The sequence below is a fragment of the Strix aluco genome, chromosome 6 (genome assembly GCF_031877795.1).
Source record: "Strix aluco isolate bStrAlu1 chromosome 6, bStrAlu1.hap1, whole genome shotgun sequence".
Taxonomy (NCBI): domain Eukaryota; kingdom Metazoa; phylum Chordata; class Aves; order Strigiformes; family Strigidae; genus Strix; species Strix aluco.
In genome coordinates, this window is record NC_133936.1 from 22090487 (window position 1) to 22117420 (window position 26934).

General features: G+C 37.0%; 1 protein-coding gene across 3 annotated transcripts in view; it reads left to right on the plus strand.

Moving 5' to 3' along the window:
- The window catches only part of B3GALT1 (beta-1,3-galactosyltransferase 1), a 226899-nt gene that overhangs the window by 161029 nt on the left and 38936 nt on the right, over nt 1-26934 (plus strand). For all 3 annotated transcript variants that reach the window (XM_074829019.1, XM_074829020.1, XM_074829021.1), the window contains one exon: nt 737-840. The gene's annotated coding sequence lies outside the window, so the exon portion shown is untranslated. The remainder of the gene's footprint in view (nt 1-736; nt 841-26934) is intronic.

Genomic DNA, 26934 nt, shown 5'->3' on the forward strand with positions numbered 1-26934 from the left:
ATTCAAGGCTGCTGCAGGAGAGAAAGTGGCCTCCTGCACTCTCAACATTTACTTCGGACTCTCCAGGCTCAGCTCCTTCCCAGTCTGCTTGGAGCCTTCATGGTGGAGCAGCCCCTTAGCACTCACTGCACCACTTCAGTAGCCCACCTCTGGTCTATGAGCAAAGCTTTACAGCTGTCCAATATGGCAGAATAACCAATAAACCCTCCCCCCATGAGAGATGTTTAAATCTCCCTAACAGAATGAAATGGCTGGACTGGGGGTGAGGTTCTTGCCTGCAGAAAATTTTACTCTCACATGTAGCCCATCTAGAACTCTTATTAACCAGTATAAATATGCTTTCAACATAGAGCGGTTTGGGGCCCTGTAGTGCTTTGGCTTCATAATCTATGATTTTCCTGTTTCAGTAAATGAAAATAAATTGCTTTATGGCAGTTAATGCACAGGTACTGAAAACGATAGCTGTAATTTTTTGGTACCCATCTGTCCTCCTCTTACTCCATCTGTTTCCTTCACTCATTGCACTGGAATCCGGCTTCACAAAATGGAATCCAAACCTGTTCGTGTAGCACAGTGTAAGTTACCTAGTTACCCAGCTGAAAGACATTTTTGAAATAAATCACTCTCCTTGTACTCTGTAGAAGGCAACAGACATTGATTTTGTTGTTAATACATGTCTGAGCAATCCTTCTTTCAAAAAAAGATACAACTGTCAGTAAATTTCCTCTAATTTCAGATTGTGCACTTCAAAAGAATACCATAAAGGCTCATCATCTTAATCAATTATTGATTACACCTTGGGACTTTCCACCGATTCCATTTGATGCTGCTTTTAAAATGGTAAGTACCTACATAACTGTACAATATTATAAACTGGTTTAGATTTTTATAGCTAATACAACAGTATAAATGCACAGTATTATATGATTTCATTGGATAGTACAGCTTTTATTAAACTGTGTTGACTGACTCTTTATTGTTTAACAGCTCTTTGGGCTGTTAATGATTAAAGATTTTGATTTGACTCTTTACACTAAATGTAAGTATTTAAAGGGAAAAGAAAACCTAAGAAAGTTCTCCCCCCTTTACAATCCAAGATGGAGGATACAATATAAAGGCTGAAATTAATTATTTGAGAAATTTTGTGTAGCACAAATACAAAAGCCGCTACTAAAAAACATTTGTTCTATACGATACTTCCATAGAACAAAGGATACTTCCATTATTATGTCATCTTAAGGCAGTGTGATAAATGAAGTCATTCGAAGATTGAGAAAGGGGGGGTTTGCTGTTGCTCTATAAAAGGACTCTCACTTTAAACATAAGTTTCTCATTATTCATGGTGTCTTTCTTTTCTATACTAACATGGTATCTAGAACATCTACACGCTTTAAATACTTTGTTTTATGCATTTACCACTTCATTATTAGCATCATATTAAAAGGGAATAGTTACATTTTATTTGAAGCTACAAAGGACTTCTGACTGATAATGAATTCATACAGAATAGAACATACAACAATACTAGCATACAGAATACAGTTCACAGGAACATGCATTTAAACACACAACCTGTGACTAGGGTGATAGTAACTCTACTCATCACTTTTTTTTTTTTAATCTCACATGGTATTTTATCAAAATTTCAGTAGCATTTTTTGAGTAGAATTTATTGAGTCAAAAGCAGTACATTACCTAACGTCTTGAGACACAGAAGGTGTATTTATAATATCTGGGAACTGAAAAATATGTAGTGAGAACTTAAGTTGGAAATTAAATGTTTTTCCAAGATGAAAAATGGAAACAAGTGTTGATAATAGCACTTTGTAAAATAGAACTTTCACGTTAGAGATCCATTACAGTGATGTAGGTGACTAAAAAAAATGAAGACTGCAATTCTTTTAATCTTTATGTGTACATTTAAATACATATAGCCCATTTCTCCTTTCTATGGCAGAGTTTGAATTACTTACAAATGAAAGCAAAAAACAAATGGCTGGTATTAATAATACAGAAAAAAATAAAGTCTATATACCTCCTGTGGTCTTTTAAAAAGCACTAATAACAAAGTATTTGCATAAAGTTAAAGCAAAAAACCACTTATATGTGAGAAAACATGCGTCTTTTTGACATCTGCGAGGTACTTCTCTTGATCTGCTCTATAAATAGAAACTAATTATGGAGAGACTAAAAACAAGACAATGCCCTAGAAAATAAGAGAGACTGTCTTTTTAAAATATACTCAAAATAGCGTGAGTAAATCTGTATCATACAGATACACAACCATGAAACACATCTGAATTATAAATCCTTTTCGCTCTAGTCTTCCTCCTTTTACAAGCAATGCTTAAACTGCCACCAACTCCATTCAAAACAGAATCAGCCTTGATGCATTCTTTCTCTAGTAATATTTTCTGGCCTACAGAGTATCAATATTAACTGTGAATGTCAGAAGAAATGTACAGGCTCTAGTGAAAAGAAAAAAGTATTCAGTCCTCTAAATGAATGCCTGAGCTCTGACTTTTAAGTGAAAACAGAGATCAGCAAGTCAGCTGCTGTTCATATTGCTTTCTTACTCATAATCAAAAACCAGAGGCTTGCGGAGTGCTTAGTAACATAAACCATTCCTTCCAAGGAATTTGATATGAGGGGTTTTTTTTAAATAACTTTATTTTCCTGCTTTGGTTATAAATATAATTTCAGAAACAACTATGATCCAAGGCTAAATTCCAAACCCAAAAGCTGACACAATATAGGGGTCAGCAGTGAGATTGAAATTTCAAATTAAATGCTGAGTCAAGCCTGTCAAGGTGGGTGTTAGGGCTTCTCAGTTTCAAAGAGTACCTCAGCTGCTGTCTTTGGACAGTAATGTTTCCCAGGCTCACTGCAGAAGTGCATATCAAGTTGTTTCCTAGAGTAAATATATGTTTATATATTGGCAAAAGGAGGCTAGCAAGGGACAAAATAGAAAGCATTTCAGCCACCCAGAGCTGGAGAGCACCATTAGAGGGTCTGAAATGGAAAGTTACCCATTTAACTGTGAGGAAAGTTTTCTTTCTTGGGAGCTGGGGGGAGGAGGTGGCTGGATGGAGCTGCAGAGCTCAGCCAAGTTAAAAGCTGCGTGCTGGATTTCACAAAATTAAATACAACCATGGCCTTTATTTTTAGACATCTGCACTAAGAGAAGGGAGATTAAGATGCCAGAAATTATTATCCTTCACAGGCAGAGTCACTCAGGAATCCGATCTGTATGATTGCAGATACTTGCAAACATTGATTCGCCAGGATACAGCACTGAGCTACAATTCACACAGTTTTAGCGCCATGCAACAACCCAGCAGTCAAAAAATTTGTCCCATTAGAACAGTGTACAAACTGACAATCTGCTATGCTGATTTACAAAATCATCATGGGAGGGAATATCTTTAGGTTTGCCTTAACCTACCATCTGTCCACACAAAAAGTCAAAATGCATTAATTTACATACAACATTTTGCCAGCCAGTAGCAGCCATTAAGCATTATTCCTTTCCCTCACCCTTCACCTTAAAAGGGATTATTCTGTATCCCCCTTCAGTCACAGCATATATATTTTCTGTGACGAAAATAAACCAAAGCAACTGGATATGTATCAGTGTGCAAAAAAGCACAATCTAGGGTGGAATACAGTGCAGTGCATACACTCTCTATTTGCTATATACTGCTACCCTGAAGTGCAGAATATTTGCACAAACAGAGGGAACGTTCAATGGCAGCAGGAGGCAGCACTTGTACCCTAGACCAGTCCTAGTCTGTGCCTTCAGAGACCTATTTCAAACCAGCTGGACATTAACCTAAATAGCATTTACTTGAGTTTCAAATAAATTACACATTCTTAGTCCTAACTTCCTGTTTCAAGAGTGCAACAACATTTTAATCTATCCTAAAGTGAAGACAAAATGAATCATGTAAGTCTAAGTGGATGTATTGGGCATGCTAAATGAGGAATGGGCATAATCATTTAAAGCAAAAGCAATTAGATCACAGGGAATGCATTTAAATAGTTACAGCAGCAATTATTCCATTTCCAGCTACTTGACACTATAAGACCATAACCTGAAAATTTAGTCAATGACTTTTAGTTTGCAGACAAGTGTTAAACAGCAGGATTTTAGCTTTCCATGGTTAACTGATCAGAACATGCTTTTCATTCATTCTTGTTTTTCAGATTTTATTGTTAATGCATAAAATCTGGATAATACTGAAAGCTGAAAGTGCAATGTCAAATAAATGGAACATAATATCAAACTAACAGGGCCTGTTGCACTTTTTGATTATTTTTCATATTTAATTAACTGAAAACTTCACTTCTGAATTTTAATTCACTGACAAATAACGTCATTAACACAAAATTATGATTGCCTGTGGTGTTTCATGTCCTTCCAGAAGGTTGACTTCAAAAACATACAAACTTTGGAGGGGGATGGTGGCAAGAAGGAAACACACTGGAACAACCTTAGCTTGCAAAATTCCCCTGTACAAACTCAAACTGAATGGGATCGTGGAGGTGAGAATAGAGCAGGGATTACATAAAGCAAGTTGTGGGAATGATGACTGGAGGAACCTGGCAAAGAAAAAGGGAGGATCCTTAAGGCAGGAGATACAACAAAATAACTATCTGCATTAATTTAAAGAAAAAAAGGAAGATGTTGATGATGTGTTCACATAGCCTTTTGAAAGAGAGGGAAATAAATTGGAAGAATTAAATAGGACTTCTCAATTGTTGGAGGGATATGCCTCCTTCTTTTCTCCCTTCCACCTCCTGCATCAAGTCCATCGCTATCAGTAGAACATTTTTCACCTTCTCAAATAAAGTTACGAACAACAGTTACGAACATGGCAAAAGTTGCTCAGTTGTGCCTGGTTCTCTCTGCTACTGAATAATCTATTGTAATCAATGTTTTAAAGAATAAACCCAATACAATTTTCATGAAGTCAACCTGAGGAGCTATACTAAAATTACAGTTAATTATGTATGTATACACTGAGTTTAGCCCTCTGTAGAGGACCCCAGGCTTGGCATGAAATTGCTCATCAGCTTGATAGACTGACAAGAACAAACTGCACTGGTGTTCAGCTCACCACAATGGTGATATCTACATTGCAAAGCAAAGAGGTGAAAATTCACTTTACTCAAACATCATATCTCGTAGAAAGAAATAGCATTTACCTCTTTTATTTATACAATTTAGAGGACACTGACATGCATGCATACAAAAAGGAGCACTGAGTACTGTTCTGTTATTACTACAGGAGAAGCTGCAGAAGAAATGTGTGAAAGAGAACCATATATATGCCCAGTCCTCAATAGGTTGCATATTTGTCCAGAATAACCACTGAAGGTGTGCCAAAACACACCATGCTAGTGGCCAGTCTATTACTTGCTTTATTGTGCCAAATCATTTATAGATAAGTCACAACTGCTTGGTAGCTCACACAGGAACTTTTGATCTCTTCTGGTCAGGCTATTGCAGCCACCTATTCTCCATTTCTTGCATTAATCCTTTGTCCCTTCCTTTCAGACACTACAGCTTTTGGCTGGGATAGAGCTAGTTTTCTTCATAGCAGTTCATATGGTGCTGTGTTTTGGACTTGTGACCAGAACTGTGTGGATAACACACCAACGTTTGAGCTATTGCTGAACAGTGCTTGCACAGCATCAGAGCTGTCGCTGTTTCTCATGCTGCCCTGCCACTCAGTACGCTGGGAGTGCACAAGAAGTTGGGAGGGGACACAGCCAGGACAGCTGACCCCAAACGACCAGAGGGATATCCCATACCATATTATGTCATGCTCAGCACTGAAGCTGCAGCAAAGGAGGAGGAAGCGGGAACATTTGGAATTATGGCATTTGTCTTCCCAAGTAACTGTTATGCACCATGATGCCCTACTTTCCTGGAAATGGATAAATAGCTGCCCACTGGGGTTAACCCTCAACTGACACAAAATACCCAGTTATTCTAATTAGTAGCAAAATAGCCATGTCCACTGTTTTCTTTGTACCTCTCTTCAGTTATTAACAGAAAACTCAATGCATTTACTAAGCACTAGAATGGAAAGAATACAAATGTCAGGGTTTTACAAGGTCACAAAATACTCATGTTTAACTCTGGCAAGTTTGTGTAGAGAAAAAGTACCATGAATGGAAGAGGTCTAGACGGCATCATCTATCTAATTTTATCAGTATTTCCTTTACTCCTCTGCTTCTATTTCATTCCTACAGACCGTGTCATCTAATTAGTCTTTGTTTTATAAGTTTATTGAAATAGAGTTCTGTAGCCAGGCCTATTAGTCGTGCTTAGTTTATCTGTTACTAACATAAGACATTCACAGAGGCAGATAGCTCTTACTTTAAATCCTGTCCTAAGAGACATAAGCTAATCTACTGCACTGATAAAATAAGATTGGTTTAGATTCACATATACCATAAAAATCCTCTCAAATAATATTTCATATGCAGACCAAATCCAAACCAAAAAATAAATTACATTACATAGTTTGACACAGAAATACAATTGTTAAAATTGCATAAGCCTAAGTAGGTCAGAACACCCACCGACTTTCGTATGAAGTTGTGGAGTTCTGTACTTGTCCTCTCTCTGAAAATATTTATCTATGTGAAATAAAGTATTTTGCAAAATGTTTTTGATTTCCTAACTTTATTTTCACAGGGTCATAAGAATTTTCTGTCTAAAAGACTGTGTTAGAACATCAGGAAAATACGTGCAAAAATAAATATGTTCTGTTTTCAGAAATTATTCAGTTAAGAGTAACTGCCATATTAGTGAATAACAAACATTTCAGGTAGACTAAAAACCATTTTTCTGCTAGAAATGCATTAAAGATGTAATCATAGATTTTGCTAATACATCAAGAGTTAAGCTCAGGAAAAGATCAAAATGTGTTATTGACTGCAAAATAAAAAAAAAAAAAGTTAACAGCCATGTCTACGATTGGAATTTTCATTAAAACAATGTAAGACCTCTGGAATGTTTCTCTGTAGATGGCCTGACTGTCTTCTATAATGACATAATTTTGCAGAGAATAATCTTTTGATGAATGATTAAAATACAGAAGCAAAAACACATTGAGAAAGAGGTAGCAAATGTTTTACATTTCTCTCGATTTATTTTTCCTCCAGGAGTAAAAAATGCTTCACAAAAGGAATTTAAATCTTTGAAGAGTAAAATATGCTAATAAAAAACAATCTCCCTTATGTAAAATAATACTATATACACATGACTTCTTCAGAGGCAAAGCAGGCAAGCTGACTAGGTAACATATTTGGCACAATGTCAGTATAGAATATCAGAGGGAAAGAAGTAAGAGAAAGAAGAGTTACATTTTGAAATTATATTACTATCACAGCAAAAAAAGATGTAGATCTTTACCTGATACCATTGTCTCTCAAAGAACACTAATCCCATTTATCAACCAAAAATAACATTTACCCTCCTTCAAAAGCAATCTGGGAAATGGATCTTTGTGCTATGTATAAAGAGCACACAGCCTGGATACAGCTTTTTTAGTTAGTCATCATAGCTGATCTAAAAGCTATGTGAACATTGCTACTCAGACATTATTATGGACCAAATGACCACTCTTTCAACCTCCTCTTATCTGAGCTCAGAGTGCTTGTCATCAGAGAGATATGAAAACACACTCTCTGCTTCAGTAGGTTCTTAGTTGTTCTGCACTGAAAGCACTAGGGGATTCCTATAACATGAATTTAATTTGGGTAGCAATGATATTATGAGGCATCACTTTACATGCACAGTGCAACTCATCACATGGTAACAGTCTGAACATTCATAAACATCAAAACAAGTGTGAACATTTTTAATGCTGGGGATTCAACATACCAGTGATGCTTCTCTCACCACCATGTTTTTTCTGGTACTAATACGCACACACAGATAGTCTCATATCCTCATCATTTGCCTTAACATGATGTTCTAAACATTTTTTAATATGCCCATAAATCTTTCTAAATCTTGTTGCTTAATCTTCAGTTACCTTGTTATTATCTAACTTCCCAAACAGTAGTAAATTCTAAACATTTTCAGCTACCGAATAATCATTATCTTAATCTAGAATTTGTAGTCAGAGGAGCATAACTCATTTTTTCCACCAAGTACTTCAAAAAGTAGCAGCCAATAACAAATTTTAACCTTTCATTTCCATATTGTGCTGAATGTCACAGTGAGCAGAATGAGTTTTGTCACTGATTTTAATGAGACTAATCTTCTATCTAATTAATATATTTCCTCTTAACAAGACAAAAGTTGCTAAACTTCCAGGCTTTAAATCTCCACTTGAAAACTCTAGTTTCTTCATCAGAGACTTCTCTAGGAAGTATTTTTGACTTGTACCCAGACAAGTGACCCAGAGTGCTGCAGGACAGGGCTAGCATAGTGTTATACTTGTCACCCAAAAATAGAACAGATTGTTTTGGAATCTTACCCTTAAGCATATTTAAGCATAGATTCCAGAGACTATGGACTAAAATACAGCACCCTGAATTCCATCTCATATCTTCAAAATCATCTGTTTTCCTACCTTCTCCATCTGGATGACTCTACTGAAGAGCATATATTGGTCTTTGTTTCAGAAGGAGCTAAAGTGTACTTGTCACAGCTAGAAGACACAAAACAAAACACAAGAAAAGTCTTTTGTGGTATACACCTTCTAATACTAGTCTGGGCAAAGGGCCAGGACTAAGCATTGTACGCGTTTGTGTATCCAGAGCGCAAGGAATTTGACAAGTTTTCACAAAGGAGAGCTTATAGCATTGTGCTCCTGATCAAAAAAGTTTGCAGCAACTCCAGCTTTAAGCAAAATAAAAACAAACTAGATTCTAGTACTCAAGGGTGTCAAAGCCTGAAAGAAATCTGGGGAAGAACAATATTTAGGCAGTCTAAGTGTCCAATTCCACCTTGAATACAATTCTAACATGATCGTGCAGATGAATTTTAATTCATTAAATTCTGTGTAGAAAAAAAGTCTGTTTACAAAAACAAAAATTGTATGACACAAATATTTGAAACAAAACCCTTTCCTCCAGCATAATGGAAAATGGATGAGAATTAAGGATTCTTTCTCCAACAGGTATTTAGCAGAAGTTTTACTCATCTAACTACTTTTGCAATGACAAAAATCAGTCAAGTATTTTTTTCAAAATAGGGATGAACAAAAGTTATCTCGTGATGAGACTTTAATTCCTCCTCTTCAGAATTTTATTATGAAAGAGATTTAAGAAGAGGTTCAGCTGTGCCAAATTAAGCTTGTAATGACTGATCAATAGATAGGATATCAGATTCAAAACCAGAATCTCTTCTATCGAAGGAAAAAAGGTGCTCCTGAGTACAAAAGCAGTATGCTTGTTGTCTGGCTATACATAATACGGCCATTATCGTTTCTTACTAGACAGCATATCAGGTAAGAGCTTCAATTACTGTCCTGCTCTCTTTTTGTTCACTGATCATAGCATAGGGATGTGGATAAGACCCAAGAGTCATTCTGGGGAAAAAGAAATTAAAAGAATGCAACTCAAACTCACCAGTTAAGCTACATTCCAGCTTGAAAACTGCTTTTAGTCACAGAATGGTAAACATATGCACCTTGCCTCTGAAGATGATGAAGTGGGCTTCAAATACATATCAACAAGAAAAGTATATGGTAACATTAGGAAGTCTCTTGTTTCTTTTTAATTGATAGCTCTTGAGTTTTGTTCATAAGCAATACTAGCACATTTTTGTGTTCAAATAGAAAGAAAGACCTGCCTTTGTAAAACTTTGGTTCTGCAGGAACACCAATGATATTTCTGAAAACAACAAGATGACCTTGGATCTTTAAACTGGACACATGACGTCTGTCTTTCAGATCAGTGTCTGCTCAGCTTTGGAAAAAACAGCAGCCAGGTCATCATGAGTTAAGGAAGTTGTTTGAAGCTTTAATAATGCACTAGTACTTCTATTTCAGTTAACACATATTTATTTTGAACTTTATAATACATTAGTTTGTCTGGTTTTGAAGTTACAGATGAGTGAATTTATGATTTTTTTTTTTAAAGGTAACTTTAATTCTTTCAGCCAAGATGTCCTGCCTATACAGAACTGATAACCATAATAAGCATCAGCAAAGATGTTACTCGCTTTCACCATTTTGCTATAATGCACCTAGATATAGAAACAATGCTTACTAATGACAAATTCAGAGCAAAACTCAAGCCCATGAAAATATATATAATTCATACGTTAGAATCTTCTTGCATATATATGGATTTTCTTGACAATCAATTCACAAGAAGAAGGAAGCTTGGGACCTAGAGGGTACATTTTCCAAGCTTTATACAGGAGGTACACTTATTAATCCTATTAATGAATAATAGGTTTAGTGTATACACCACTTATATGTGGCTTTCAAAAAGGTCCATATTTAGACCAAATTTAAGGAAGCAGATGAAATAAAAAAAAAATCCTAGTAACGTCAGCCAGTGATTATTCCATTCTATTCGTGTATAAGCTGCTCAACAGTACTTTTATCTCTTTGTTGGAATTACCACTGCTGGAAAGCAGTAATTCTAAGGCAGATTTTATTGTTTTGACTACTAACATAGAAATGTTCTTGTCCTGCTGAATCTTCCATTTCTTCTTTCCACATTGTAAAAACAGGCACCCTGATGTTTCTATACAAGATACTACACAGCATAACTGTGTCCTCTATGTTAAAGAGGACATACAGGTTAATGAAATGTAGGATCAGCATTTCTCTGACAGTGTCTGCACATCTTCTGGTTGCCAAGCTAAAAGATACTTTCAAACTTTTTGGTTTTTCATATATGAAAACAGCTTTTGGGGAAAGTGTCCAAACAAATATCTGTGGATGAGAGTTTTTTATTTGCTCACAGAACAGACACTACATCATGAGGATAAAAACTTATCCACTTCATCTCTCACAAGCAATCTAAAAAACTCCATGTTTAGTTGCCTGAGAATTTGCCTTTCTTATTTCTTTAATCTTGACAAAAGGACCATAAAAGGCATCAGGTAAAGTCAGTTTTCACAGTTACTATGCTAGATCATCTTATTAGGAAACAAATCAAAACCACAAGCTCATTACACAAAAGCTGCAAAACAATTTCCTTACAAAAGTGATTTTGGCCAGAGTAAAGCGACACAAAAGGATTATCATCAAAAATTAAAATCAGCTATGCATCAGCTCAGATATAAACTAGCTGACATTCCTTCCAGGTGTCTGTGTATCCATCATACCCTGTAGAATATTTTCAGGTTGAGCTTTGTTGGACTATTAACTGTTTCCACTTAGAAGAATATACATCAGAAATAGCTGATAAAAGCCTTTGAAGAAAAATAATTGAAGCAAAAGTTGGATACATTAATTTTCTTTAACTTTATCTTGGAAAGAGTACTATGGTGAAATAAATTGCATAGGGCTACTTCTGCTGTTAATTTTCAGCAAAACATGAGCATTTCTACCGCTGCCGTTAAATATTCTGAAATCCAAACACAGGGACTTTACATGAAAACCAAGTATTTCCCAAGGTACATGGCAAAATCCTATTTACAGAAAAATTCTAGAAAAACAAAAAAAGAGAGGAAGTTTAAACCAACTGAACAGTGACAGACAAAGGCACATTTTAGATGCAGTAATAAGTTCACACCCTTGAAGCTTTTCAGTTTCATAGATGACTGAAATTTAATATTCTTAATTCTATGCAGGTGATTATTTTTACTCCTATAAAGCTAGCACAAAAATGGCCTAAACTATCACAGAACTAGTATCTTCTGGTTTATTCTATAATTTTCTGTGCATGGTAAAGGAGTGAGACTATCACTTAGGAATTCTAGTGAAAGGTATGGAGTGAACCTTCATCACAGTGTTCTGAATGTCTCCTACCATATAAGTTCAAAGCTGAAGTCTGAAACCTAAGTATTTTGGACAGTGATCCTGAAACACAAAAATAAGCTGATTTTGAATTAATTAATGCCCAATTACACAACAATCTTCGTAAAATACCACAAAAAGATAGCTCCTCCCCCAGAATATCATCAAACACTCTGGGAAATGAAGTGTTTCGTAAAACAGAAGTGTTTAGCAATTCCCTTTTTCTGCTCTGTGCATCTGGTGTAATTCTGAATGCAGAGCCTATATATAGCCTCTCTGGATGAAATAACCAAAGGGCAGAGCAATGACAAACTCACTGAGTCGCCCAAGCAGAATCATTCCTCAGACTCCCACACACAGGCAACAAGTTGATACATACAGTGGCCAAGGATGGGTACTACCATTCACCAATGATACCCTCAGTTTCAAGCTACCTTTTATTAATAATAAAGTAACATTCAAAGCACAAACCTTGCCTATTCCCAGTTTCCTATGGGAGTTATCATGTTGTTTCAATCACTAGTCAAAGCACTGAAGCTACCAAGCAGGTATGTTGGACCATACAAACCCTTCTTGCCAAAATACAGAAATGGTTTAAGGTCATATCCCAGTTCTGAATATTTCTGAAGAAGAAAACAGAATCTGACTTATTAGCTTTAAAGGACAGATGACAACTGTAGAATTAAAATTGCATCAGGGCATGACAGGCAAGGAAGGGAAACATTTCCCATTATAGTGACTGAACATGCTGAGGGTGCTGCTGAGACACTGACCTTTGTGAGGAGGGAGATTAGGGATGGGAAGCATTACACATCTCTCATCTTTCTTCCCCAGTAACAGCCAGTCACTGCAAGAAAGGGTACACTGCACATATATAAGGTGCCATATTTCTGTTAGGAGGGAGATTTTTCTTTTTTTCCCCTCCATGTTCTGCTGTAATTCATTTCCACTTGGCATTCTACCTGTAAAGCTTGACCAGTATGGGCTTTTGTACAGAAAAAGCAATAGCTGCCCTACAGCAGAGAAGTGGAACTAGAATGCAAAAAAAAAAAAAAGGGTATTTTAATGCTCTACTTTAACAAGGATTCAACAAGGTCTGCCTGATTACCTTGTTATAATAATTTATTTTGTTTGGTATTTTCTAGTAATTTTAAACTTGCAGTGCTACTTCATGTCTCCATAGAGCAAATATTCCTGTTTTGCACAGATTATTAATTGGTCGGAAAGGTATTTGGAACCTTAAGGTCTGCACAGGCTCCTTGGGTTGGATTAGTGTTACACATCACTAATGGAAATGTGACTAAAAGTATTGATTAAAAATAGCTTAATGACATTGTGGTTAAGCATCATTTGAGAGTCCTATCTCAGGGCAAGTAGCTTCTGACATATGCTTGATCATATTGGAAAAGTTATCATTTTTATCCTTAGATATATTTATATTTTACAAACAGACTAGAAAAAGAGATGAGGGAAAATGTAAATCTAAAGGAACATAAACCAACTAGAATAATATATGCAGAGCAGTGTAATTGGCAAGTTACTTAAGCACACACTAGCCAACACTTCTGGGGATAATAATAATCTTTTCACTTACTTCAGAGCTATGTGAATATTAGGTTTCAGTCTTACTGCACTTGTATGCAACTTAAAATAACACAATATCCATGAAAGTCTTTGTACTTGTTATTAGAGAAAAGGTCTTTCTTTTCATGCCATATGTAGTATCAAGGTATTAATATGAAAGCTCTGTTTATCTAAAGAGGCCATCTGGAGCTCTGCATCATATTGTCATCACACAATGCATTTATTGTACCTCTAGCTACATAGTTATGCATAAGTAGCGCATGCAAATCAGATAGATGGTTCCAAGGATCAAACTTTGCCCACTGCATGTCAGGATTATGTCAATCAAGTGCTAAGAACCAGCCATTATACATCTATTCTATTAAAATGCAAACGACACAGAACTTGAAGGTTCTGTGTACATTTCAGGAGGATCGTAGTGTTCAAAAGAATTAAACATTAAGAGGTACCAACATGCAAGTGAGTGGATGTTTAGGCTACTCAATGTGCTTTTATTTTCTAGCATTTTCTGCTCTTACAGGTCATAAAGATTGTCTAAATGCATACAGATTAGAAATTTCATTACAAAAATCTGCTCTAATGCACAAGGACATTTGCTTCAACTGACAAAGAATGCAGAAGGTATTTGAAAAAGACTTTTAGTTGACTTAGCAAACATGTCAAAGGCATAGTGAGGTTGCATGGTAGCTGGTCAAGACTGTCTAACTCCATGTAACAGGATGGATCATAATACAAAGTAACAGTCTGTTCTAACCTCCTTAAGAAGTCCATGAAAAGTACAGTTTGGCCTCACACACGCTGTAGTTGAGAACTATGACTAGCTAGAGCTGGGAAAATCTAGCTCAACTATAAATCGAGACTGTCAAGAGGAATGAGTGGCATATCTGATTTATAATGCATAAATGAGAAAGGAAGAAGGAGTAAAAGACTATGGACAATTGTTAACAAAAGACACTCTATAAACATAATAAAAAGGCATAGTAGGACACTCTGTGGTACAAGAAGAAAGTATCACTGCACTTTGTTTTCCCGTAGTAGCTGAGCATCCAGGATGCATGTTGCTTTTTCAAGGGAGCAGTGAGAGGCCTCAAGCAACAGAACAGATGATTCTTTTAAATTCTGGTTTCTGTGACAGCATAGACAGTCAGTGTATACATAATGAGAAGTGCCCCAGCCTCCTCCTTTTTCCTCCTATGGCTGAGCTGCACTAGACTCCTACTGACTTCAATGGTTTCAGTGTGGACCACATTCATTCTGGAATTTTGTAGCATTTTACAGTCCACTGTAAGATGTTGATTTACCTTTATTGTTCCTCTTCTTGATTTTTACTTAAAGCTGTTCACTTAATTAAATCCAAGCATTTAAATGGTCTTTATGACATTACTCTTAAGATATTAGAGTGCTATTTTTGCTATCATTACAAACCCAATTATTTGTCTACTTGGAATTTAAAAAGTAAAAAACCAAACACAACTCATCTGTTCTCTCCTGCTCTCAATGTATGGCTAAACATTTCTCAGATCCTTGTAATTATGTAGATACAAACTTTAATTTTCACAGAATAAAACATCAGGATATTTCTAACAACACACAAAGAATAAAATGGCTCTGTCAGAATTCTGCTTTTCCTTCTATGAGGATTTTTCTCAGTGGTCTGAAGAGTGTACCGTGAAGAATCATGCATGCCAAGATAGGAAGCATCTTGGGTGTTTATATAAATATCTATGCCGAAACTGATATACATGGAGTTTTCTGGACATCACCAAATGTAACCCAACCGTCAAATTTTGCAGAAGATTAAGAGTACCTCAGAAAAACTTCTGATAAGTAGAAAGCTCTGTTAGATTACTTTCAGGTTAATGGTTGCCTGATATTCCATGTAAATATGAAACTATTTGTAACTATAGGATTCAAAAGCTAATAATCATCTAATCTTGCCAAAGAAAGACTCTAGTAAAGGGTTTAAAAATAGATTTTTACTTCCCATAGAGCACTCCCCATCCTAAACAACCTAAAACCTCACAACCACACCTATGACAGTAATCTGAAACTATCACTATATTGTTAAAAAAGATTTGGGAAATTCTGTCATGTGACATAAGCATATATATGTAGTAGGGTGGAAAGAAAAGACAGCTCATGTCAGTCAAACTATGTATAATGTAAAATTTGACAAGCAGATATTTCTGTAACCAATGCTACTGCTTAAACATAAGCGGTGCTAAAGGCTTGAACTAAAGCAAATGCATCTTTCAGTTCACTTCAAGTTGTAGAAAAAGAAGAGGTAAAGGACATCTGTTGGGATCACTGAACCTGAAAAAGATGTCCTCTGTGACATCCCAGTCTTCAAGCAACTATAGTACTCATTGCATGATCAAACCCAGATTTTAAGACCACTGATGATAATAAAAAGCAAAACTGAGGAGCTAATTTTTAGATGCCTGGAGCACCATTCACTTGAGGATAATAACAATCATGGTACTCTGCAACTGAGCTGTTCTGAAGTTTTTCACACTAGTCACCACACAATTTGGCCATCCAAAAGTCAGACTTTAATTTTCTAGAAGTGTCCTTCACTAATGGCTGTGTACAGCTGGGAGCAGCTCAGTGTAAAATAGAATTTATGTACAACTGGGTAGGAAACTATTGTTTACTTTTTAGAAATTGAAAATACTGTCCTAAATAAAATTCAACCTAGCATATTTCTACTAACAAAAAAGTCAAAATTCAAGCTATTCCAAGTGTTTAGTTTGAGCACTTACTCTTGCCATGCTGAGGTCTGAATTTTAAAAATCAATAAAAAAAGCTCATTTTTTACCAAAAAGATCCAGTTTTGAACCTGGAAACCAGGATACCATGTATGAAGAATTTTAAATCAAAACCAAATCATTCTAAGAAAAATATGTGTTGCATGCATATGTAAAACAGAATTTCTTTATGCAATATTTATTCAGAAAAAAAAAATATGTTTCAGATTGTAATATTTTCAGAAAGATAAAAGTGATTAAATTTGTGGTAGCTACATACAACATTCCTTTCTGACTAAAAGGACAGAAAGGTAGTATTGTATGGTGACTGGTTAAAGGTATTATCTTTCCATATACTCAGTATTAATATATGCCCACATGTACTCAGTCTTAATTAATATAAAATACTTGTAAACTTAGTTTGGTGTTTTTCTAGTGCAAATATTTCAGCACTGATTCAGCATTCCCCAAATTTGTCACCCTTGTTGTTTTCTATAGGACAGTTGATGGAAAGGATCCTCAAAATCTTAGTAATCCTATTACTAATAAAGCTGTAGCCTTCATAGGTTCTTAGTATTTTATACTCTCAGTCGGGTATATAACTGCTGATTATTTGATTGTAATGAAATCAAGGAATGACAGATCTTTTTACAGATGTTCAAAGAATTATTCATTCTTATTAAGAGATTTGTGACATATGCAGACCTTGTAGTCTTAGTAACGCTTAGCTTAAAAATAATCAACAAAATATTAATCCGTATCTAAATGTCATTGGGAATGTCAGAGAAGCCTTTGAACAGCAAAAGCACAAGCTGCCTTAAATGTACCTGAAATCCCAGGCAGGGTTGAAAAAACATAACACAAGAGTATATTTTTCATCTTCCTGTGAAAGTGCCGCACATTTAAAACCATCACTCATAACAGTAAATCAAAATCTCTCAGTATTGCTTGTTGAAACTGGCTTTCAAGATAGAGGGTGAACAAAAAGACCTTTCAAAATCAGTTTTAGGGAATATATAAATTGTCTGAACACTGCCACGGACAATCAGTTTTAATAGCATATGTCCAACAGCCTAGTATGGTTACTTGCTGTTCTGGGAACCTGCCAAAGAAAGGGACCCATCCAGAAATTATGAGGAAAAAAACACTCAAGAGAAAACTGATAATAACCCATAATTTATATTCTTCTTTATCTATTCTAAAGCCTTTCATTCAGTATCCATCATCATAAAATCAGTGTTCCTGACACAGCATGGATTAAATCTTCATTTTAATAGAGAAATACTTTTTTTAAAAAGCCTGAAATTCCCTATCTGTTGACAAACTGTACAGTAACACATTCAAGATTTATCCTACTGTGCAACTTTCCAGAAGAGGATCTGAGAATTATTAATGACAAAAGCATCACTGAACCACTGAATGATATAAGACCACCTGAGTCTTGTAGATAGAGAACAGCTAAACAGCAGAGGCCATACACCAAATCAGCAGGAAACCTTATAGCACAATTAATATCTCCTAAAATATACTGCTGTTCTAACTTCTAGAAAATGTTTCTACCGGAGGAGAATATTTGTTAAAGCAGTAATTACCTCTCTTTTTCTAAATAATTTAAGTGAACCTTATTTCTGACAGACTGGCAACTCTACTTACCAAGGGTTCATTTTACTATTTAATGTAGAGCTTTGGTGAGACCAGCTTGATAAGCACTACCTATCTGGACTCTTTGTAAATAAAGCTGTATCTGCCCTGAGAAAGCATGGCACGGGTTTGTGCTAACAAGCAGTGTTCTGTTCAACCACTAAGAAAATCTTCAATAGCTAATAACAACAGGCCTTGATAGCATTTCAGATGCTGAGCCCAGAGCCCAAGAACCCAGAGCACGGCTGGCAGACAGCTTGGCTTTAACAGGGAGTTCTAATTCTTACTTCCAGGTCTATTTGGTCTATTTCATTCTTTTGTATTCAGAATAGCAAGAATGAGATTAATACCTTAACTTGGAAGGGCTCAAATACAGAACAGATATGAGATCTGTAGCTTTGCTTTTCTGCAGTGACTCCTACTTTACCAGTTTGAGACAGGCCCCCAACCACCACTGTGAAGCACTGAATTCAGTGCACGTGCCTGGAGGCAATTTTGGGGTGCCACACTGCACAGCAATAGACTAACATACTTTATTTGTAGCTGCCTATACCCCCTTACCGAATCTACAAGTTAGGACTGCAGCTAAAGTTGAGACTGAAGAAGCCTCTGAGCTTCTTACAAAAGGAGAATTTATCAAGGAATTTTAAAAAATATTTTGACATAGTCTGTGACATAAAAATCAACCTGCCTCTCACAGGATCTAAACATTTAAGACTCTCTTCTTTCTTGGCTTTTTTTGCCAGACTTCTGATTTTTTTTGTCTCTGCAATTTATGTCGATACTGCAACATTTTCAGGAACAATGGCACGTGAAATTTTAAACCTCTATTTCCTTTTCTATAACACTTCTCATATTCCAACCTGTGCTTTTTTTCCACTGTAGCTGAACACACTTTAATTTCTTTTCCACACCTCTTTTCAGATTTTCCAGTAGTCAGTGGCTGCAGTTATCAAAGCAATGCATTATAAATATCTGCAACAGTAGGAAAGGCTCTGCTAACATGTGTTCTTAGGCAAAAACCATACAGGAATACTGAAGTATCATTTTAAAATAACATTAGTTTCTGGACAGATGTGAAAGAGTTTACTTTCATATTAGTCCGTGTAAGCCTACATAATCTAACAATCCAGGATCTAAAATACATGCTTTGTGCATCACTGCATACTCATCTGACAAGTTTGATAACATGCTTTGGCTTGCTATGGATGACTGGAATTTTGAAGAAACTGTGACTGTGTACCCCAACAAGCTCACAGAAATGTACAACTTCTGGTGAGATTTGAGAAGTGCTCTGTACTCATCTGACTGCTTTTACAGCACAGTGGATATCAGCGTAGTGGATATGAGTGGTAAAATGCCTGTTGATTTTAATAAAATCTAAGTTATGCAAATGATGGATGCATTGAATCTCTAACCCTTACTGGGTACCAGTTACTCTGGGCACTGTCATTTCCTGGTGTTTCGTGTACTTCCAGATGTAAAAGCCCCATAAACTGAAATGTTTATATTTTAGTTTTTATAAATTATGCTTTCACAAGTCCAGCTACTCAAATCTACATTAATACAGCTCTGTTTTTATGTAGCAGATGGTTCAATGGGACTGACCTTCTCAGTCTGCCTAATTTCTCCCCTTAAGCCAAAGGTTCATTTATAACTGTCGAATATCACATCCTTTAGATGTCAAGCACACTGAATAGAGGCATGCTTTTCCTAGAGGACAGAGAAGTGGTAAAAGATCTCAATAAATGAAAGAAATTACTATGAACTTTCAGGCAATAGCAGACATTTTCTATCAGTTCAAACTACTTATGCCACTATTTATAGAAGCTACTTTGATGGTAAGGACTTTTCAAGGCTGATACGCTCTTGTCTGGAGCAGGATAGGCAGGATAGAAGGATATGCATTTTACACAGAGCCTGGAATCCGGCCCTAAGTTACAGTGAAGCTGGAGTGAGTCAAACTTTCACAATTTATATTTTACAGAACAATGACAGTTTAAAAAAAATTTAAAAAATCTCAAAATCACATTAGCTTATATAAACAACACAGAAAAGCAAAATTCTAGCAAAATCAAGCCACCTCTGTATCTCTTATTCTCCCTGCCTAGCATAAATAATATTAAATACAAAATACCTGGTTGAATGAAGAAATATTTCCTTTTTGTTATTACTGCTCACTGTTAAAGCTGAATATAAAACATTTCATTACTTTATCACTCACTTTAGGCTTCAAAACCCAGTGCATTTAAAATAAACCTTTGCTGGAAGCTTTGTTCAATGTTTCGATTGTAACAAAGTCTATTACAATAACATGCATGAGATCTAGAGGTTCAGTACAAAGATGAGTGTATCTTTCATATCCACAGCAGGGAGATGGTTATTTCCTCTCCTGTCAGGATGATTTATTCAATAAAAAGAGAGAATATAAATTTTAAAATGCACCAATTTTCTTCTGCACCTCAAGAAATACCAGAGATCTTACAAAATTAAGAAAATGGATTCCACCATAGATATTACAGCAAACTGCAACCTGGGAGGAAAAAAAAAATATATATATTGCAAAGACTTTTATACTTTAGGGAGTTAACTCAAGACAGTCTGTCCTCTGTGTTCCCTAAGGTTTTGTGCTCCCTCCCAAATTTTTATTTCTCTTACTCTTAAGGAGAAGTTTATGAAATTTTCTGTATAGACATGTATTCTGTATAGACCAGTCCCGGAGATTTCTGGAATGTGTGGCAGATAACTTCCTGATGCAGCTGGTGAGTGAACCGACCAGAGAAGGTGCCCTGCTGGATCTCCTCTTTGTGAACAGAGAAGGACTGGTGGATGATGTGGCGGTTGGAGGTCGACTAGGGCACAGTGATCATGAAATAATAGCGTTCTCTATTTTTAGAGAGGCCAGGAGAGGGGGAAGCAGAACTGACATCCTGGACTTCCAAAGGGCTGACTTTGTCTTGTTTAGTCACCTGCTTGACAGGATCCCTTGGGAGACAATCCTGAAGGGTATAGGGGTCCAGGAAGGCTGGGCACTCTTTAAGAAGAAAGTCTTAATGGCTCAGGAGCAGGCAGTCCCCAGGTGCTGTAAGAGAAGCTGGCGACAGAGAAGACCACCCTGGCTAAACAGGGAGCTTTGGCTGCAACTCAGGGAGAAAAGGACAGTTTACAGCCTTTGGAAGAAGGGGCTAGCCACTCACAGTGATTACAGATGCTGTGAGGCTATGCAGGGCAGAAATCAGGAGGTCTAAAGCCCAGCTGGAAATTAATCTGGCTTCAGCAATCAAGGACAACAAGAAATGTTTCTATAAGTATGTGAGCAGCAAAAGAAAGACCAGGGAGAGCCTCCATCCCCTGCTAGACACAGGAGGAAACATGGTAACAAGTGATGAGGAAAAGGCTGAGGTGCTTAACGCCGCCTTTGCCTCAATCTTTAATAACAAGACCAGTTGTACTGAGGGAATCCAGTCTCCTCAGCCAAAAGACAGAGACTGGGAGAATGACCCCCCTGCAATCCAAGAGGATATAGTCAGTGACCTACTGCATCACATAGACATACACAGGTCTATGGGACCGGATGGGATACACTCAAGGGTGCTGAAGGAGCTGGCTGGGGTGCTCGCCAAGCCACTTTCCATCATTTACCAGCAGTCCTGGCTGCCTGGGGAGGTTCTGACAGCTTGGAAATTGGTCAGTGTGACACCCATATTTAAGAAGGGTCGGAAGGATAATCCAGGAAATTACAGGCCTGTCAGCTTGACTTCGGTGCCCGGGAAGCTGATGGAGCAGCTCATCCTGAGTACCATCACACAACACATGCGGGACAACCAGATGATCAGGTCCAGTCAGCATGGGTTTATGAAAGGCAGGTCCTGCTTGACAAACCTCATCTCCTTCTACGACAGGGCGACCTGCTTATTGGATGAGGGAAAGGATGTGGATGTTGTCTACCTTGACTTCAGTAAGGCCTTTGACACCGTTTCCCACAGCATTCTCCTGGCAAAAGTGGCTGCTTGTGGCTTGGATGGGCACACGCTTTGCTGGGTAAAAAACTGGCTGGATGGCCGGGCCCAAAGAGTTGTGGTGAACAGAGTTAAATCCAGTTGGCAGCCGGTTATGAGTGGTGTCCCCCAGGACTCAGTTTTGGGGCCACTCCTGTTTAACATCTTTATTGATGATCTAGATGAGGGGATCAAGTGCACCCTCAGTAAGTTTGCAGATGACACCAAGTTGGGTGGGAGTGTTGATCTGCTCGAGGGTAGGGAGGCTCTGCAGAGAGATCTGGACAGGCTGGAGCGATGGGCTAAGGCCAACTGTAGGAGTTTCAATAAGGCCAAATGCTGGGTGCTGCACTTCGGCCACAACAACCCCCAGCAGCGCTACAGGCTTGGGGAGGAGTGGCTGGAGAGCTGCCAGTCAGAGAGGGACCTGGGGGTGTTGATTGACAGCCGGCTGAATATGAGCCAGCAGTGTGCCCAGGTGGCCAAGAAGGCCAATGGTATCCCGGCTTGTATCAGAAATAGCGTGGCCAGCAGGGACAGGGAAGTGATCTTACCCCTGTACTTGGCACTGGTGAGGCCGCACCTTGATTACTGTGTTCAGTTTTGGGCACCTCACTACAAAAAGGACATTGAATTACTCAAGTGTGTCCAAAGAAGGGCAACGAAGCTGGTGAAGGGTCTGGAGCACATGTCGTACGAGGAGCGGCTGAGGGAACTGGGGTTGTTTAGTCTGGAGAAGAAGAGGCTGAGGGGAGCCCTCATCGCCCTCTACAACTACCTGAAAGGAGGTTGCAGAGAACTGGGGATGAGTCTCTTTAACCACGTAACAAGCAATAGGACAAGAGGGAATGGCCTCAAATTGCTCCAGGGAAGTTTTAGACTAGATATTAGGAAGCATTTCTTTACAGAACGGGTTGTTAGGCTTTGGAATGGGCTTCCCAGGGCAGTGGTGGAGTCCCCATCCCTGGAGGTGTTTAAGAGTAGGGTCAACATAGTGCTGAGGGATATGGTGTATTTGGGAACTGTTAATGTTGGGTTAATGGTTGGACTGGATGATCTTCAAGGTCTTTTCCAATATAGACAATTCTGTCATTCTGTATTCATGTAGCTTATATCCAAAGACATAAAACAATCTGCTTTCAGTGCATTAATTAACAGAAGAAATTATCTACAGGGAATTTTAAAAGCTGAAGTTTAAGCAGGAGGGTTTTGAAAGCATGAAGTATGAGGAATAAAGAAGGAAAAGACACACAGTGTTAAAAAATAATCAGGTCATTCTCTGTATTATGCTTCTTCATAAGATATAGGGGATAGTACAGTTAGTCCCAGCAATAGAAATGGACTATCTCTAAGGGTCAACACTCTCTTTTACGGGTTCAGAGCCCAAATTTTTGTATTTCATTCCCATCTGACATGTTATCTGAATCACTTGCTCAATCTCTTTCCTTGAATGTATTTTCCTAAATCATGACAGGAAGAGTGGAAGTAGTTTAAAACTTATAAAATCTTAAATTTTCCCTAGAAAGTTTTGTCTTCTTAATTGCAGGAAATGCAATTGCAGCAGGAAAGGAACAGAAGAGAAAGAAATGGAACTTGGTCTCTGACAGCTTTCTAGAGCCAGCACTACTGTGGTGACTAGTACTGGCACTATGAATACTTTCAGGAGGTTCTCGTTCACTGTAAAATTTTGCAGCAATATTGGAAAACAGCAAACAACAGTGTCAGGAGAGGTCACAGTAACCACATCCTCTAATGAAGTTTTGTTTCATACTCTAAAATCAGGGAGTCTGGCAAAGCAAAACTCACAAAAGACTATGATCACTAACTCTCACTTTCATGTTTACACCTTCTGAATTCGATTTTTAAAAAAGAGATTTTTCACCCAGAATAATAGCCTTTGGCAGCATCTAGAAGAATGACACTGCAGTGAAATCCATAACACAGACTGTGAGCAGATGTCATGACAAGATGAGAACAGAGTCTTGCAACAAAGGAAAGTGACCACACACAGTGATAGTTTGTGAGGATGAAGCAAGCATTGTTAAGAACAAAAGAACAATGAAACCATAAAATGATACTATTTCCTCATCCAAATTTCTCAACAGCTTCATTCAGTGCCCCTTCTTATAAGCTGGTAATTAGGAACATTTTAATTATATGATTGTAAGATGAAGACAGCCATGATAAAAGGAATCACAAGGCCAAACTTAGACGATGTAGATTCTGCTAACATGGGATATATTTACTTGCTCATTTTAGACAGACCTCTTTTCGCATTACCCTGAACCGATGTGGATTTAAGATCTCTGTAATCACATCTAGCAAGGTATTGTGTTCAAAGTAACAAGAGCAGTTATTCAGTAGGGTTTACTAGGCATACAGGACTTCTGGGTCACATCTGGTTGATGTCTTCTATTTTTTATTTTTTTTTTTCAACTTTATAGACCTACATGTAAGTACATATAAATTCACATTCTCTACATTGTTTTATATTGTTTGAAAGGCCAGCATAGGTCCTCAATTTTCCCCTCTCTTTACACATATGTGTATCTCATAACATATGCTCCATGTTTCTACTAAGATAGATAGACGAGTGAATCCAACTACCTTCCATCAGCTGTATTTCTTCATGGTCATCCAAAGAGGGGTCTCTAGTCCCTACAACTAACAGCACAGTCCTCTTCTTCCATCATCATTTATTATTACATGTAGGCAAGGGACACACATGTTCAGATACTGACCTGCATATCTGAGGCATGATCCTAATGAGTTATAAATACATTCTGGGGAGTCATCAAGAGGAAATCAGAAAGGTGCATTATCCAATAAAGCGAGAACAATCGTAAAACCATCCACATTTAGTCACTTTGAAGAAATTAATGCATTTCCCCAGACTCCTTTTTTAAAATCCCAATCATCCAAATAAATGACCTGTGAAATAAACTTCTATCTAAATTAGTCCATAACCTTCAAGTCTTTCCCCCACCAAAATCTCTTGAGTCTTTAACAGGACCACATCTCACTTATAAAGCAACCTTTAAGCTTCATAGTTTTATTCCTCAAGGAACATATCACAGAGAAACAGTGCAATTTCCCCTTTATTTCCCTTAGTTCTAGAAAATATATCACAGGAATGTCCAAAGCACCATTAGACTGTTGACAATTGGTTACCATTGCAAAATGCAGCAATCTGATACTGCAAACATCTTGTCAAGAACATGCCCTATGTTCTTTATGTAAATTGACTTTTCTATTGTCTGCATTTTTTCATTGTGTAATTACTGAGTCAGCTTATCCCCAGACTTATCAGAAGTTATGAAACTGCAGTCAGTATCCATAACGTACACCACTAAAGGCCTTGATGTATATTGTTCAGTGTGGAAAACAACATGAAGTGGAAGAAAAAGCACCACTTCTCTACTACATTTCTCATATGCCATTTCTTTACAACATGGTATATTGTTATTCCAGATATGTATTTAAGTACTCATAATAAATTCTTCTGTAATTTACATGGATAGGAATCACACTGTGCTAGAATATGTAAAATAAATAGCAGTATTTTACTTTTGTACCACAGACATAAGTCACTTGCTAATTGGATTCTCACATTTGGACATCATCCTTTAATCTCATGCTTCATTGACCAGGAAACAGTTGCATTTGTTCTGGACTTCCTAATTGTGATATATATCTCTCTGATAGTATAATAGTCAGTTAGACTCACCTGATGCTTAAGAAGTGGGGCCTGAGGAAATTACAGGCACCCTGTCTGTGAAACATCCTCCTCCTCACTGTGTCCTTTAGATGACATTCACAGGAAAAGTAGGAGTGATCATTGTGTCTCATGGCTCCATGTGAGACACATAGAATTGCTGATCCGTATTACACCTGAGTGGATAATAAAAATGTTAACTTCCTTGAATTTTTGCATGGCAAATAAATATTTAATGAAATATTTGGCAAGAAGTATCAGAAATTTCTAAAGCAGGTAGAATAGTTTTGGTTTAAAAACACAGGGTAAAATCCCACAAGCAGAGCCACCTGTAAGTCTACCTATAAGTAAACACAGCTGCAGATCAAAAATGTCCCAGCAGATCCATTTGCAAGCTATTGTCAAACAACATTGCAAGATCCACTGTAATGAGGACCCTCTGCAAAAACAAAATAATCTTGTTACCTGTAATAACAGATATTGCAGATGTAATAGCTTTTTTTTTTTTCTTTTAATCTCTAATTTAGTTAAGGATACCTAATTCAAAGCAAAGCAAACACACAAAAAAAAAAAAAAAAACCAAAAAAAAACCCACAACAATCTCATTCTACTTCTTCAACTGTTAAATATATTATTGGTACCATACTGTGAAGTTGTTCAAATTTATCAGGGTTGTGTCAGAGACCCAACTGCTAAATTGCACAAGATAAGAATACAAAAACATCCTCTCCTAAGAAGGAAAGTCACCAGACAAGGTAGAGAGAGCAGCAGAATCACCCTTGTACTCAACAGAGAATTTGTAATCAATTTATAAAATGCACTTAATAATCTGTCAAATTTGTAAGGGTTACAATAATTCATCCTTTTTTCAATTCACATTTTCTGTATTAGGTCTCCAGAATTTCTTCACTTTTAATACTAATTAGGAGATGACTAAATAAATGCTTAGTCTCCAGTATTATGTTTATTGCCCCCTTTTTTTTTTTTCTTTCTTAATTTCACAAAAAAAGTCTCAGTTCTTTATTTTAGATTCTAAATCACTTACTTGATTTTCTCCAGACTCCTTAGCATTTCCTTTTTAGAATATTCAGGTACTTGGGTTTTGTTAGCACAAATAGAAAACAAATTTCAAAACTGAATGTATGAGAATTCATAGAAATAGAATGGTAAATTCGCACACACATGAACCTGTTCTAGAAACACTTGTAAACTTATCCAATGAATAAAATAAAGGTCTACTGTTTTGCTTATCTGAACAGGCACAACTAGTAGCACAGCATAATTTTTAAAAATTTGCAGTCCTT